General features: G+C 47.3%; 1 protein-coding gene and 1 long non-coding RNA gene across 3 annotated transcripts in view; one reads left to right on the forward strand and one right to left on the reverse strand.

The window, feature by feature from the left end:
- Positions 1-17,177, forward strand: part of NHSL2 (NHS like 2) — a 111,487-nt gene that overhangs the window by 11,524 nt on the left and 82,786 nt on the right. The window contains exon 1 of one of the 2 annotated variants that reach the window (XM_083595825.1): positions 4,647-4,781. The exons of the other annotated variant lie outside the window; for it this stretch is intronic. The gene's annotated coding sequence lies outside the window, so the exon portion shown is untranslated. Of the gene's footprint in view, positions 1-4,646; positions 4,782-17,177 lie in introns of those variants that run through there. 2 annotated transcript variants of the gene reach the window in all.
- Positions 1,011-15,889, reverse strand: LOC310754359. The gene is made up of 4 exons (XR_014543748.1): positions 15,807-15,889; positions 13,097-13,285; positions 8,653-8,722; positions 1,011-1,263 (listed from the first exon to the last, which is right to left on the reverse strand). It is a non-coding gene; the product is annotated as an uncharacterized lncRNA (long non-coding RNA).

Genomic DNA, 17,177 nt, shown 5'->3' on the forward strand with positions numbered 1-17,177 from the left:
ACGTCAAAGTGCAAGTAGATAAATAGGTACCGCTCCAGCGGGAAGATAAACGTCGTTTCCATGAGCTGCTCTGGTTTGCCAGAAGCGGCTTAGTCATGCAGGCCACATGACCCAGAAGCTGTATGGCGGCTCCCTTGGCCAATAAAGCGAGATGAGCGCCGCAGCCCCAGAGTCGGCCACGACTGGACCTAATGGTCAGGGGTCCCTTTACCTATGCAAGGAACAGAGGTGTGCAGCATACACAGAAATGCCGTGGAGATCTTTGTGGTGCCCTGTCTGCATAGGGATCAAGGCTGTAGCTCAGTAGCAGAGCTCATGCTTTGTGTGCAGAAGACACAAGTTCAGTCCTTGGCATCGCTGGTTTAAAAACGATCAGGTGAATTTTCTCTGACCGAGACCCTGGAATACTACTGCAGCCATCATAGGCCAGGGTTCTTCAATCTTGGGTGCCCAGATATTGTTGGTCTATAGATCCCACGTTCCACTGCCAGCTTGCCCAATGGTTAGTGATGATGGGTGAGTCCAACAACATCTTGGGACCCAAGGCGGAAGACACTGGTGCAATCAGTACTGAGCTAGGTGGACTCAGAGTCTGCCACTTCCTCTGTTCCTCTCAATTTTGCATTTCTGGATTATGTTATATGTGCTTCCTTAAATGAAAAACTATATTAAGCAAAGCTGCATATACAACACTATGTTAGGGAGAAATGTACTAATATGTTTGTGACTTTTTTGGGTAAATAAAAGCAAACCTATGCAGAAATGTGGAGGACTGAATTTAAAACTGGGGTGAAAGAGGAATGTGAAACTGGGGAAAAAAACCACCTGAAATGAACATATTGTCCATCCCTTCTACCATTCCAGGAACAGCCCCTCTTTTCTCCTTCAATGCATGGCTATTGCTATAGGGGTTCAAAGCTGGCTGGACCCCTGAACAGGAGAACTCTTGTTTGGGGACTGTGATACACTGCAATATTTGGTTGCAGGTCTCTCCCCCACATGTCCCTAATTTATTGCACATCCCACCTACAGAAGAAGACTCCCACCATCTTCAAAATTGCATTTTGGCTGAAAAATCACTCCTTCTCCTCCTCTTGCACCCCACTCCAAAAAGAACAGCTAATTCTGCATGAGTCAATCTCCTTTGCTCCTAGCACTGAATTCAGAAGCCTATTCCACGCCTTCTTTGAAATAAACTGTTTACTGGTGTTTAGTGGCAAAAAACCAGCCGTTCCGTGCCCTCTGACTTTGCAGGCTTGAGGTCTGGAACAAACAAGAGGGAATAAAGGAGTCAGCTGCATTTTCCAAACATGGTCTATGGGCGTGCAGCTTGAATTAAGTTACAGTACTTCCAAGCAGGATGTAGCTCGAGTTCATGACAAATTTTCAGGCTCATGCTAACAGCAAAAGGATCAAAGCAGTCAGAATAATGCTTCGGATGTGTGCATTGTGGGCTGAGGGCTTATCTACACTTAAATTTTGCTCTGCTTTTTCTAGACACAGGTGAAGCACAACAAACTGCAATTCGGTTTTTTTGTGGATTGCTGTTTGCTCTGATTCAGATTTAAAGAGCAGGTTTTTGTGGGAAAAGCTCCAGAGCAAAAGAAAAAAGAGCTTTAAAGTGTGGAGTGTGCCTGGAAATCATGGAAGAAAGGTAAGTGTGGATAAGCCCTGAGTGTCTCCCACAATAAGGTTCAAGACAAAGCAGCTCAGTTCAGCAAGGCTTCCTCTTAATTTGAGCGCTAGGTCACACTCTGTAGTTCTTCATTCTAGGCAGCAAGCCTGGCTGAGAGATCACAGTAGTGATTTGCAGGGGCTATGCAAAGCTCTTTCCCACACAGCTGAGGTCCTTCCGAAAACACTTTGATTTACAAAGGGCCATTAACTGAAGCAAAAATGTTTTGCTCTGAATTTAGGCAATTCAGCTCTTGGGATCTTAGGCAAGCTTTGCAGATCTTGAGATGCTAGAGAAAAGCAAGAACTATCTCCTCCTCCTCCTTGCCCAGATTATCATTGGTGGTCCTGTTCCAGATGTGAGAAACAAAACCTCCATGAGCAGGGCCTATTCTGTGGTGGTACCCTGTTTCATGGTTTAATCTGCTACCTGCATTTTAACAATTTGGTGAGGGTTTTTTTGTTTTGCTTTTTAGGTTTGGTATGTAAGCCTCCTTGAGGACCTGTGGCATAAGGGAGTGATGGTATTTAAAATAAATTATTGTAAAATATTCCATTTGTTGAATGTGGAATGTTCTCCCCAGGGAGAGTCAGTTGGTTCCTTCCTTTAGGCACTTTTCTTCTTCTTTGGCGATCACTCGTAGCCGAGTAAGATTGTCTTCCATGAACACGGTTCTAACAGTGAGTCCATAAGGGACTGCGGAAGCCAGTTCTGAATCCACACATCCTCCTGCAGTGGAGACATAGATTTTCAGGCAGGAGTTGATCACGGTGAGGGTTTGCCAAATGTGCCTTCCTCTTAGCATGTTTCTCCCTTTCGTCCTGAGTTCGAGCTTCTCCAAAGCCCATGACACCTTTGGTAAAGGCTGTTCTCCAAGTGGAGTGCTTGCAGCCAGTGTTTCCAGTTGTTGGTGTTTATACTACATTTTTACTTCTTTTTTTGTGCCTTCCCTTGAAACGTTTCAAAAGGCACTGAAGGGCCTGAACTGGGGAAACACTTGAAGAAGGCTAAGGGCTGGAAATGCTTCCTTATTGGAGAACTTTGAGGAATTTGATCTTTGCAGATTTTGATACAAATTGGACTGATTCCCATTTCCCAGACCTATGCAAACCACAGGCTGTTTTATTCCCCAAATGCTCCAATGCAGTTCTTGAATAAATAAGGATGCAATACAAACTCGCCTTATGTGTTGGGCTTGGGAGAGGGGGCTTGTATTGGGTGAAGGTAGCTTAAAAAGCAGAGGTGAGGAACCTCTGGCACAGGGGCCAAATGCAGTTATCTAGGCCTCTCTGTCAGACTCTTGGAATTGGCAGGCCACACCCCCTCCCCCAGGCCACACCCCTTGAAGGCCCTACTAACTACCTCATTAAATGTTTTCACTTGGCTGGAATGTGGCCTTGAACTCTGGTCACATTGAAGTTGGTAAGAGAGAGAGGTCTGTAGAGAAGCAACAACTGCATTAATTGCTCGGCTCCCTTTTTCCTCTGGCCCTGCCCATTTTGTGCATGTGTACATATGGATGCTTCTTTTAGAAATAACTACTGTAATTTTCAGTATGTTTCAAGTCTTGTGTCTCCCAATATCCCGTACTGAAGCATGTCATGCTTATTTTTCTATTTGTAAGGGGACAAAACAAATCTGCAATAAACGTACTACATGACTCGGTGCTGTACTATGCTTGCAGTTCTGCCCAGAAACATGTTTTGTTATCCGTGGCTGGCTGTGGATTCCAACTGGAGGGAAAGCAAGAAGATCTTTCCATCCAAGTGGAATTTGTGGGGGCCAGAGGCTCGTTCCCAAGCAGGCCAGGCTGAGCCGAGCAAGAAAATCACTTCCAGATTGCAGGCTCTGGTCCAATGGGCAGCCCAAGGGGTGTGGGTTTTGGCAGAGAGGAAGCGTACCTTGGCGCTGAGACAGGAAATGCAGGACTCTGGCTCACCACGTGTGGGCTTGCTTGGCCCCAGAGGAGGGGTCTCCAGTGGGTCATTTCGCTTTGGGCCTGAAAGGTCACACACCTGCACCGCACAGCCTCTGCCTCCTATCTCTGTGCTGTGAAGCCCTCTGCTCTGCTGAGAACAGCGTGGTAATCCGAGAGGGCCAAAGGCTGTCACTGGGAATGTTGGCGTTGTCTTGATTGTCAACCGGAATGTGACACAGTTCTCTCCGCTGCTCTCATGCACATACGCCTATTTGCATGCGGTGCAAATCAATGGAGTGTCAGTTTCATTTCGTTTTGTCATTTCAAGCCTTTATGGGAAGAAAAGATAAAAAACGATTTGCAATTGGAAATACGTGGGAGAAGTTGGACTCTCTCTAGGCTCTGTTTCAGCCTTCCTCAGCTAGGTACCCTCTCAATTTTGGACTACACGCCAATGGACTTCAACCATTGGGTGGAGCTGATGGGAGTTGTAGTCCAGTAACATATCAGTGCCGCCATTTTCACTATAATCTTTGGCGGAATTCACAGCCTGAGTTAACTAGGACACTGGAATAGCTCTGTTGGTAGAGCGTGAGACTCTTGATCTCAAGGTTGTGGGTTTGAGCCCCGTGTTGGGCAAAAGATTCCTGCATTGCCGGGGATTGAACTAAATGGCTCTTGTGGTCCCTTCCAACTCCTACCATTCTATCATTTTATTAGAGTGAGTGACGTTCAAATACAATAAAATTAATTTAATTTGGGAAAACCAGACACATGTGTGATTGCAAAAACCAATAATATAATCATGTCTATCTCTCTGATGTGCTTGAAATGTGTCTGCTTCCTGTTCCATGTGGCAGTTTCCTATTTCCACACTGCACCACTAGGCAGAGATGGGTGGCTGGGCCTGGCACCACCTGACTCCCCCGGCTTGCATCTTCCCTCCTGCCTTCTGCCTTCCCTTCCTGCGTGGGTGTCTGGAAAGGAGTGTTTGCTCCTCCGACAGTCGCCTCCCCCAGCCCTCCAGTCTTGCCACTCCCACAGTGTAGCTTTCCTCCCAGTGAGTGAGCAAGCGAGTGTCGGGCTGCCTCTCTTCCCTGCTTCAGGCTGTAGCTGAATGGAGCAGGGATCTTGTGATGGTCCGGTCCTTTTTTGGCGTGTGATGAGGATGAACACCATGGATCACAGGTAAATCTGCAGAGGTGGGCTGCCCACCTGACTCCTTCGGTAGCTTGGGTGGATGCTCTGCTGAGGTACGCTGAATTCTTTCTTCTACCTGTGCCTCAAGCAGTCTGGGCTGACGGAATCATAGAATCATAGAGTTGGAAGGAACCCTGAGGATCATCTAGTGCAGCGGTTCTCAACCAGTGGGTCCCCAGATGTTGTTGAACTACAACTCCCATCATCCCTGAGCTCTGGCCTTGCTAGCTAGGGATGATGGGAGTTGTAGTCCAACAACATCTGGGGACCCACAGGTTGAGAACTGCTGATCTAGAGAGTCCAACCCCCTGCAATGCAGGAATATGCAGTTGCCCCATACGAGAATCGAACCTGCAACCTTGGCGTTATCAGCACCACGATCCAACCAACTGAGCTATGTTTGTTCCAATTCAGCAGTAAACTTTGGGGTTTCCAGGGAAAGTGGCTGGACGTACCTGGGATAGCTAAGTCAGCAGAGCATGAGACTCTTAATCTCAGTCTTGTGGGTTCTAGCCCCACATTCAGCAAAAGATTCCTGCACTGCAGGGGGTTGGATTAGATGGCCCCATGGGGTCCCTTCCAACTATACAATTAGATGATTCCACAGAGGTGGAACACCTCTCAGACCTGTGACTTGACATTAAGGGACAAATGGAAGTGTGGATGGGACCTCCAGGGATTCAGACCAAGATTCTTTCCCTGCCTTACCTGGAGATGCCAGGGATTTGACCTAGGGCAGCAGACTTAGCAGGGGAGTGTGCTTATCGCAGGCTGTCTCCTCAAATATTTACTCAGCAGCCGAAACTGGTAGCATGAGCAGTTTCCTTGTAAAGCTGGCCACACTGGCAGGGGCCAACCTACATTTTGGGGGGGCCCGAAGTTTGTACTGTTACGGGGGGCCCTTCACAACCAGCAGCAAGGTCTGGGCAACCACTATTATCTCCTTCAATGGGGTTGTTCCATGACAGACCACCATAATTTAAAAAAAATAGTAAGCAGGGCCGTTTTAAGCATATCCGGCGCCATGGTACAAAGCTCCCTCCGCCCTGCCCCCCCCCCCGTTTCCCAGAGTTTTTTAGGGAGGACGGTGCTGCCGGTGGGGCTGGAGGAGGCGGGCATCGGCTGGAGGGCGGCTCCTCCGGTGGGGAAGAGGCGGAGGCTGGCCGCTTCGTGCCATGGTTGCCACGGCAGACGGAGGCTCCGGGTGTGGCGCTGCTTCGGCATGGCGGAGGCAAGCGAGGGCAGCGAGCTGATGCCAGGAGACGCCGCGTCCAGCCTCCACCTCTTCCCTGGCGCCCTCCAGAACTTGGAACCCTGGCACCCTGCGCCATTAGCCTCTATGGGTAAGACACCCCTGATAGTAACTACTACAATTAAGATTTTGATTGAAGTTGTACTGGATTATCTTACATGTCCAAGTCACTGGTGTGGATAAAAAATTCCCTATGCCTTACAGTTTTTGAGTTATGGGGGCCGGAATTAGGGAAGTGTTATATACATGCATTAGGCACTTTGTAAAGCAATTTTTTAAAGCAATGTGGGCTAAAGTCATCACTTGGGCCTCTCCAAGATTAGCATCCCCAAAGCTTAATCTTCATTAGTTTCCTAGCAAATCTTCCTCTGAAAACTGGAATGCATTCGCTTTCTTTTCCTTTTTCCTTTGTGAAAGAAGGTGTAGCATTGGTGCCCATCTGACAAACAACGTGTGGCATGGTTATCAGATCCATGCATGCACATGTATTATTTTATATGATGATAACTCAGGTGCATAAATTGTGCACTATAAAGTTGCAAATCAGACTAATACTACTACTAATGCTAGTAACAATAATGGCTTTTGACTATAAATGAAGGAGGTGCTATTTTATTGACAGCTGACTCCATCAAGCCTCCACTTCAAAAGATAAGAAAAAGGGGTCTTTGCACCAGGGTTGGGAAAGGGATCTCTGCCTGAGATGTTGGAGAGCTGCTGGCAGTCAGTGAAGACAATGCTGAGTTAGATGGACCAGTGGCCGAATGTAGATCTGCAAATATGACCCCTGTATAGCAAAGAATTTGGTTGTGTACTTCGATTAGTTTGCACAGCAGAGGGAATTTCAGCATCATGAAATGGCACTCAACACTTGAGAAAATTCCCATTTGGACACAGACTGCTATCTCCTTTAGACACTAAGCCATTTGGATACAGCTGTGTTGCAGGAGAGTTGCCCATGTCATCATATTGTCCCTCTGTTGCAGATTGTTGCACTGGCATTCCTTCTTTCTTGCTTTAAGTTTTCTAAGGGTCCTGTTTACATGCTCCTGTTTACACTCATTGCGTTCACACTATCAGTTTGGAAAGTGGAGTGCACACATTAACCAAAATCCATACCTCTTGTTTCTTATGAAATACTGCATTTTTATGAGTTCCCCTAACAAACCAGCTTCAATCCAAATTGAGAAAAATGATGACTTTGCTGTTTTTTAGGTTGGTAATGTGCACGCAGGCTAAGAGTTCTACAAAGGTTAAAACGACAACTATACAGTCCCTGCCTTCAGGGTTAAAATGTAATAATTACAAGATAAGAGCAAAATGGGAGGGAGGAGGAAATAGGAACACAAGCAAATCTGGGAATGAGTTCTTCATAAAACACATTACTATCAGGAATCATGGGTGTCCACAGGGTGATATGGTGTATGTGTGTGTGTGGGGGGGAGGGAATCCCCCTTGGATGAACCATAATCTCCAGATTCCCTGGTTTCTTCCTTCCTTCCCTTTTTTAAGAGAGAGTGCATGTTTAGCATCTGTAGAACCTGAGCTATATTTAGGCAACAAGTTACAGTCACTATTCTTTTCATTTGTTTGTGAGAAACCAGCCAGTCCCCGTCCCCCCAACAAACACACTTGCAGTGTTTTATACTGGGACGCAGGTGGTGCTATGGTCTAAACTGATTGGAAGGTTGGCGGTTCGAATCCCCACGATGGAGTGAGCTCCTGTTGCTCTGTCCCAGTTCCTGCCAACCTAGCAGTTCGAAAGCACACTGGTGCAAGTAGATAAATAGGTACCGCTGCGGCGGGAAGGTAAACGGCGTTTCCATGTGCTCTGGCTTCCATCACGGTGTTCCGTTGTGCCATAAGCGGTTTAGTCTTGCTGGCCCCATGACCTGGAAAGCTGTCTGTGGACAAACTCCAGCTCCCTGGAATCTTGTGCCCAATGCGGCGCTTGAACTCTCAACTCTGACCTCAAGAGTCTCATGCTTTACCAATTGAGCTATCCCAGCAGTCGATAAACGATGGTGCTCAATGTTTCCATTCTCTGTTTAAAATGAATCTGTATGTAAGCCAGGTGTGGGGAACCTTTGGCCCGCCAGATGCTGCTGAATTACAACCCCCATTAGCCCCAGCAAGCATGGCCAGTGGCCAGGGATGATGAGAATTGTGGCTCAGCAGCAATCTGGAAGGCCAGAGGTTCCCCACATCTGCTCTAAGGCTAAGCATGTGAAAAGGAAACAGCTGCACATTGCTCTCTCTCCCCCCCCCACCCAACCAATGCACTCTCTTACTTTACCCTGTCTCCAATGTCTCCTCTCTAGCTCTAGTTTGCCCTGTTCAGATATTTAGATTGTGACCTCCTTGGGACAGGGACCTATTCTCTTCCACTCTACAAAGCATCACATAAACGGATGAAGAAAAGGCAAAATGGTTTGAGGCACACTTAGGGTACTTTGAAAAGAAATTCCTTTTGTTTGCTGAGCAGGGAGTGATCTAGAAAGGTCACAAAGCAACCGGTAGATACAGCAGGGAGAGGCCCCCTGATTCACTCCCCTGCACACAAAAACTCCTTCAGCGCTGCTAATTGGAAGACTAAGCAAATCCCACCTTTTCCAAGTCTTTAAACTGTCCTGATGATGCAAAAGAAATGTGGTTTGGGAAGAGGAATGGCCGAGACCTGTCAAGGGAGATGAAAGAAGAAAGAATTATGGGGCAAAACTGCTTGCGCTTGTCTGGGGCAGGAACAGTCCGTGCTGGGAGCCAAAGCCTGCGCCAGAAGCATCTTGTAAATCCCACTTAATGGGTGGTCTCTCTTTCGTGCGTGTTTGTGTGTGTGTGTTTTCCTATCTTGCCAGCAATGGGCTCACGCCATCCATGGTGTCTATAAAAGGGTTACACACAACAGCTTTCTGCTCAGGGATTGCTTAAAGATGCAGAATGTTTGGGGGCTAGGATGTGGGAGAGGAGGGCTGGCTCCAGATCTGAGAAGGCCCTCTGGTGCCATGTGGGTTTACATCCCAGTGGCGGGTATTTATTTATTTACTTATTACATTTGTATCCCAGCTTTGGTCCAAGGAGCAAACAACATCGCATACAAGGTCGTCCCGTCCCCCCGTCCCCAGCTCTAGTCAGGGCATCCCCCTCACAGCAACCCTGTGAAGTAGGTTAGGATGAGGGACAGTGGCTGTGTACACACCATGCATTTGACACACATTTAAAGCGCATGGCCTCCCCCGAAAGAATCTGGGTAATCTGTTAAGGGTGCTGGGAACTGTAGGTTTGTGAGGGGTAAACCGCAGTCCCCAGGATTTATTAATTTTTTTGCAGGGGGTGGGGAAAGAGTCATGTGCTTCAAATGTATGGTGTGTATGCAAGTAGTGACTGGCCCAAGGCCACTCTGTGAACTTCATAGCTGCTTGGAGATTTGAACCCTGGTTTTCTGCCATCTCGTGACATAGTGTTGCTGTGGGGCATTGTTGGAAATTAAAATGAGATCTCCCAGACTCCCGGGGGCCAGGCAGCATTTACATTTCCCGCAAAGCCTCTGATGTTGCATTCTGGAGGTGTGGACATTGCTAGCCAGGATCAGGAACTATGGCAGAAAAGAGACCACACAACCAATTTCGTGGTGGTGCTGTGGTTGTTAGGATAATTGGATTTTGTTGAATATGTATCTTTCAGAGAGGGGTGGGAAACCTTAGGCCCAGGAACGAAATGTGGCTCTCCCAAACAGCTCTCTCAAGGCCACATTTCTCACTGGCCCTGGAGGATAAGAGAGGGATGTGTGAATATGGGTGTGAAAAATAACCTACTATACAAAGGCAAAAATGGCATTCATTGTTCCACCTACTTTTGCCTCTGGCCCCGCCCATGACTGGAATGTGGCCCTCAGAAGGTTGTTTACAAGGGAATGTGGCCCTTGGGCTGAAAGTGATGCCCCCCTGCTTTAAGGGCACCTCCCTTTCTGGTTTGAAGAAACCAAGCAGAAGTTTTAAGGAGGCTGGCCTTGTGGAGAATTAGGCGTTCAAAGAGGCCGCAACACTCATGAATAGCACTTAATAAACACCATCAGTTCTAAAAGCAAACTCAGTTGGTATGTGCTGACAGAATTGTAGCCAAAATGAGGCCGCTGGGAAATTAAACAGAGAGGAATGAGCATGGTTGGGCCATGTTTTGCCAAAGAACAAAAATATGGATGAGCAGTGAGGGACAAAAACTTTTCAATGGAGACTGAGCATTCTCAGTTAGGGAAGAGGCAGAAAAACAGGAGAGGGCAAAGAAATGGGGTATCCGTTCAGAAGGCAAGGCTGGCTGAAACTTTAGCAAAACTAATCCAGCTGCTTATTTGTTTCCCCCTCTTCTTCCACCACCACCACATTTATTATAATTCATTCATTCATTCACCTTTATTTATATAGCGCCATTAATGGCTCTGTAGTAAAAAAAGAAGAAGAAATGATAATTACCTTAAAATCAGGTATAAACAAAAACTTACAATGCCTATATATATATATATATATATATATATATATATATACATACATGAACAAGTCCTCTGCAGCATACTTAAAGGATGAGTGTAACAAAGGGCACTGATATATTTTCTAAGTGCCCTCCCAATTTAAAAACCAAACACCTGGGTAAATAAGAATGTTTTTTGCCTGGTGCCTAGAAACAGACAACAATGGCACCAGGTTTGCTTCCCTGAAAAGGGCATTCCACAAATGGGGAGCCACCACTGAAAAGTTGGCCTGTTCATGTTATATTTAATACTTATTGATGCATCTTTCCTGGAGTGGCAGTGTTGTGCGATGAACCTGTGGAAAGGCATTAAACGAGTTTTGAAAAACAGGTAAATTGTGTGGTATAAAATAAACAAGAGGCTTCCGGTAAAATCTGGCCCTGTTGTCTCAGGCCTTTGATTTTTGTGGAACTATTGAAAATCCAATCTTTTCTTTTCAGTGAGGCAAGTAGGAAAAGATAATACAAAGGCAAGAAAAGTTCTGTTACATTTACAGCAGGGACTGGGAGACCCTAGCCCCTCAGATGCTACTGATTTGCAATACCCACCATCCCTGCTGGGCTTGTTGTTGTTGTTTAGTCGTTTAGTCGTATCCGACTCTTCGTGGCCCCATGGACCAGAGCACGCCAGGCACTCCTGTCTTCCACTGCCTCCCGCAGTTTGGTCAGACTCATGCTAGTAGCTTCGAGAACACTGTCCAACCATCTCGTCCTCTGTCGTCCCCTTTTCCTTGTGCCCTTCATCTTTCCCAACATCAGGGTCTTTTCCAGGGAGTCTTCTCTTCTCATGAGGTGGCCAAAGTATTGGAGCCTCAGCTTCAGGATTTGTCCTTCCAGGGAGCACTCAGGGCTGATTTCCTTAAGAATGGATAGATTTGATCTTCTTGCAGTCCATGGGACTCTCAAGAGTCTCCTCCAGCACCATAATTCAAAAGCATCAATTCTTCGGCGATCAGCCTTCTTTATGGTCCAGCTCTCACTTCCATACATCACTACTGGGAAAACCATAGCTTTAACTATACGGACCACTATGACCTGTCCATCTTGAGTGCCCCGCTCGGCATAGTTCATAGCTTCTCGGAGTTATTCAAGCCCCTTCGTTATTCAAGGGATCCATGAAGTGGCCCTGCTGGGCTAGGGTTGATGAATGTGGGAGTCCAAAAACATTTGGAGGGCAACTGGTTCCCCACACCTTATCTATAGAGCTCCAGAGGCAGCCCTTGCAATCTGACTTTCCTAGGAGTTGCCCACCTGTTGCCTGGTATTCAGGTAACACACACACAGTGATGGAATCCTCATAACCATTAATAAATGTGTTTAGATGTCAGAGGTTTTCCTCTGTGCTCTTAATCATTCACAGGCTCTGTTAGAATCATGCCTCTGCTTGGTACCTGGAGAGAAAAGGCAGCCCACCGCAGGCCCTCTCTGGCAGGCTAGGGCTAGGAGCAGAACTGACAACAGATCCATTGAGCTCCATCACATCCGAGATCCAGGAAGACTTATTCTCAGAGGCCTTTTCCCACCACCACCTCACTCCCCTCCCCTTCCTGGCAACACTTCTCTAAAGTACCAAGCACACTGTGCCCGTTGGCAGCTCACCAGGCAGCCAGCGAAGGCTGTGCGCACACAAGTATACACAGGGCATTGGCTGCTGGCACAAAGTGTGGCTTCAGTGGAGGGTGCTGAGGCTGGCTGGGAGGCTCCCTTGCACTCTGCCCTGCTGAAAGAGCCAAGTGTGCTTGCCCAGAGAATTGGCATTTTGTGTGTGCGTCGCTTGCCTGTTCAAGTGAAAGAGAGCAGCGCACTAGACGCCTCTTATTCAGAGGCCCCTCTCTCCGGGGTTCATCGCACAGCCAGGAGCAGACATTTCTCCTGAAGATGCACCCAGCTGGGAAGTCGGTGCAGGGCAAGAAAGGACTCCAAGGGAGAACGGAGTGGGCAGCACCAAGCGGTAGATCGGCGGCTGCTTCATAGGCCGGTTCTGAAAGCAGTTATCCTTCAGGGATGCAAGCAGGTGAGAAGCACCTTGGCACACTCTGTGCTAACGGTTTGGCTCTTGTGAGGGGAGAAGCACTTTTTCTTCTGGGTGACCCCTGTGCCTCTTCGTTTGCTTGCTTCACAGAATTATAGAATAGTAGAGTTGGACAGGAAGGTTCATCTAGTGCAACCCCCTGCAATGCAGGGATCTTTTGCCCAACATGGGGCTCCGACCCTCAACCCTCAGTTTAAGAGTCTCATGCTCTATTGACTGAGCTGTCTCAGCACCTCCCATTTTGCAACAGGCAGAAACTCAGCAGGTGAAGCCTCGACAGCATTGTTCCTCCCACCCTTTTTCTAAAAAAACCTTTTAGACTTCTGCCTTTCCACTATTAATTATTTTCTGTGAAGGGGAGAAAATGTACTTTCTAAATGTTGGTGTGCATGTTAAAGGCAGAGAAAAGGGAGTGGAGAAGTTGGCAACCCATGTCTATGGAAGAGTTTTTGTGGGGCAATGTCCCCCCACACTTACTGAGGGGTTGTCCATATTTACCTTTATTCCATGCTTTTCAGGCATGGTCTGCGCTTTAAAATTCAATGTCCAAGCGCTCCTCTCTCCCTCTTTTTTTCTCTCTCTCTCTTTCTGCTCTGGAGCTTTCCCTGAGAAAACCCACTCCTTAAAGCTCAGTCGGAGCAAACAGCAATCTACTGAAAACTCGAATTACTCCAATTCAGCGTAGACCTGTGGCTGGAAAGAGCAGGCAAAATTTAAATATGGATAAGCCACCACCGGTGCTACCCGATCTGTGTGGTTTTTACTTATTTCAATAAACTGCATTGGATGTCCATTTCATTCTGGTGATGCATGAATTGATCCGCGTTGGCAATAAAGCGCAAGACAATACGGAAAAAGCTTGATCGCAAATGAAAGGAGTGTGTGGAAGAAGTCTTAACCTCCCAAGAATCGGCCTTAAGCCGCTGCTGCCACCTATAGGATGTCGTGAGTATAGATAGCAAAGCCCGGGAGTGTAGAACGAGAACGTGATTAGGTTAGTATGCGGTCGCGTCCACACCTTGTATTTAAAGCATATTCAACACACATTTAAAACGCATGCTTCCCCCACAAAGAACCCTCAGAACTATAGATTCCCTCTCACAAAATCACAGTTCTTGTTACCCTTAGCAAAGCACATTTCCCATGATTTTTTGGTGTGGGGAAGAACCATGTGTGTTGAATGCTCTTTAAATGTATGGCTTATGTGCAGGTTTGGACGTGCAGGTTTGTTGCTGTTTCGTTGGATCAATTTGTACCCAGTTCATTAGACCTCCCTGGAAAAGCCTGGCTGGTTCTGGCAATAAACTGAAGTCCAGGCCACCAGAAGGATGGATTTAGAAATATTCCATGGAGATTTATTCATAGGGTTAAATCCAGGATTGTGTTTAATCCCACTTGAGACCTTCTTTCTATATCCCCACCCTGACTGGTCAGAAAGGGGACGATAGGGTGCTTTTGCATTGAGGCTCCTTTCAGCTGACTTCAGCCGCAGGCATGTGGCACTGCCCCCCCACCCCCTGCTCAGGAAGATTCGTAAAACAACCATTGCTGGCTCTGAATTATGCCCTATGTTGAGGAAGAAAACTGGGTTTAAAGATAGCTGAAACTACAAAGAGTTTGTTCTGGATCTTGCTGTTCTGTTCCTATTTTAAACCACTTGGAATTTAGTGGGTTTGTGTGTGTGTGTTTACAATCAAGCGGTATAGACATTTTATTAAATAAATAAATGATGGGATCAGTTTGCAGGATAGCAGGAGAAAGTTCCGGAAAGGAGGAGTTGCTGGCCCCTTATGGGAAAGGCTGTAGCTCACCGGTAGAGCAGCTGCTTTGCATGCAGAAGGTCCGAGGCTCAGTCCCAGGATGGGAATGTCCCCAGTCACCTGCTGAGAGTGCAGTTGGCACTGAGCTAGATGGACCCACTGCTCTGACTCTGTATAATGCGGCTTCTTCTGTTATTTCTATATCACTGTCAGCGCATGGGACACTTTACAGAGCACAAGGGGACAAGTCCCTGCCCTGAGTACTGGTGGCTTACGACCTGAAATTTGAAACTGGGATGGGGGGAGAAGAGGGGGTGAATGCCCCCATATTTCATGGGGCCACCCCCCGCTTAAAGCAGGAGAGATTTTCAGTAACTTTTACGGGGGCGGGGGGCGGCAGCTTGCTGAATGTTAATACTTTTCAGGCTGGGGAGTTTTATACCATAGATCAAGCAAGTCCAACTGGTCGATCGCGTGTCATCCCTGGTCGATCCTTGTCGATCGCGTGATCCAGATTTCCCCCCCCCCAAAAAGCTCCACAACTGTGGTGAATTATCCCCAAAAGAAGCTCAATAACTTTGGTGAAGCCTCCCCCCCAAAAACTCAACAACTTTGGTCAATCCAATGGGTAGATCACTGCCTGTTTTTTTTTTATAGCGGGAGTAGATCACAGTCTCTTGAGAGCTGGGCATGCCTGCTAAAACCACTTAGGGGCTGCTTCAAGCAGTGGCAGAGCAGCAGCCCAGCCGTTTTATTTGTGAAGCATAGAACTGTAAAGTTGGAAGAGACCCTAATCTCAGTTTCTCACTTCCGCATAATCTTTGTGCAAGCAAATTGGAACAGAAGCCACAATTTCGACTGACCACTCACAGGCCTGCGGATTATGTTCAGCTGCCATTTGAAATTGCAGTTTGCCTTCAGCTCCTGCAGGTGGCACTGTAGGAGAGCAGCTTTGTCCAGCTTCTAAAGGCCTTCTAGGCCCGCAACATCTGCACCTCACATATCCCAAGCCATGGGCTCCAATGTGGAATTTGAGGCACTTAGGAAAGAAATGTTCCAAATTCCCTTCCAAATGCACCCACTTTTTTAAGGGTGCGAGCAATCCTCTCTATTTTTTTTCTGGTGCCATTCCCGTAATGTGCACATCAGGAGCTGGCCAGCAGCTAGATTGGCGCTTTGTGTATATGTGATTTTTTTGAGGAGGCAGTGGGGAAGAGATGGGCTAAGATCTTGCAAGCAGCCTTCTTAAAAGGAACTAGGGCGGCCAAATGCAGAAGAGGACAGGCAAGGAATTTCAGAAGTTGTATGTGCTGGAATTATACAACAGCTGCTACAGGCACAGGAGCCCTGCCTTATTTTAGATCTTGCTTCCCTAGGATAACCCCACCACTACCACATTTTTCTTCACTGGCCCAGGTGCTTCAGGAGCTCCACCGATCTTTTCTTACCTCTCTCTAGCTGTCACTCTTTCTTAACAAAAGAGCTTAAGGCAAGTCTGCTAGATCAGACCAATGACCCATTCTCACAGTGGCCAACTGTGGGAAGCCTGCAAGCGGGACATAACATCACAATGCCTACCTGTGATTCCCATCAACTGGTATTCAGAGGCATAACACCTCTGACACTGGAGGTAGACTATAGCCATCATGTCTAGTAGCTGTGGATATAGTATGCCTTATTATGTGGAATAGTAGCCTTATTCTAGTTGATAGTCTTATTTTGAATTTGTCTAATTCTCTTCTAACATCATCCAAGTTGGTGGCCAAGACTGCCCTCTGTGGGAGAGAGTTCCATAGCTTAACTACGTACAGTGGTACCTCTGGTTAAGAACTTAATTCCTTCTGGATGTCCGTTCTTAACCTGAAACTGTTTTTAACCTGAGGTACCACTTTAGCTAATGGGGCCTCCCACTGCCGCCGTGCCGCCATGGTGCTATTTCTGTTCTCATCCTGAAGCAAAGTTCTTAACCTGAGGTACTATTTCTGGGTTAGCGGAGTCTGTAACCTGAAGCGTCTGTAACCTGAGGTACCACTGTACTTGAACTGGTTCTCTGAAAAAGGATCAGTGAGGATGCAGAACCCCAACAAGTAACTGGTGGACCAAGCATGTACTTGGGAAGCTACCTATGGCTCTGCTGTGGCTGGTTGCTAATCTCCAACACAGTGGCAGGGAACCTCAAAAAAGTTTAAGGAGCAGCGTTGGGCTGCTTGCAAAGGGTTTTCAAACAGTCCCATGCTGTGGTTTGAAGTCCTGATAATCGGGTAACCACCTCTCAAATTTTGTTTGCCAGGGTTGGGAAAATTAAGATTTTGCCCACTGGCCAGAAATAATTTTGTATCAAATTGTGGCTTAGGGTTATGTGTGAGCCCAGGCCAGCAACTTAACAATAGTTTGTTTACTGTGGTTAAAGGTAAGCTCATTGATCAAGGTTTTTAGTTGGTTTATACACCTTTGTTAACATATTGTTATGTGCAAACTCAGACCACCTCCTTTAACTATGGCATGCATCAGTAAGGTTTATCTTGCCTAGGCCGGATTGGTCTGGTGGAGATCCCTCTGTGGGCTGGATCGCGCGTACACGTGAGCGCCCACACCCGCAATTTTCGGCATCTGCATCTGCACAGACGTGATTTCCGGCGCCGCGGAAGCAAGTCCCCATGCTGTGCTGCACCGGTTTAGCGCAGCATGTGAGCAGGCAGCTCAGTTCGGGGGCGGCTCGGGGGCTGGTCAAACGACCCCCGGGGGCTGCTTCCGGCCCATGGGCCTCAGGTTGCTGACCCCTGAACTATGGTTAAGGAGCTGTCACTGGCCAAAAGCTA

This window comes from Podarcis filfolensis (genome assembly GCF_964270895.1).
Source record: "Podarcis filfolensis genome assembly, chromosome: Z".
NCBI classification, from domain to species: domain Eukaryota; kingdom Metazoa; phylum Chordata; class Lepidosauria; order Squamata; family Lacertidae; genus Podarcis; species Podarcis filfolensis.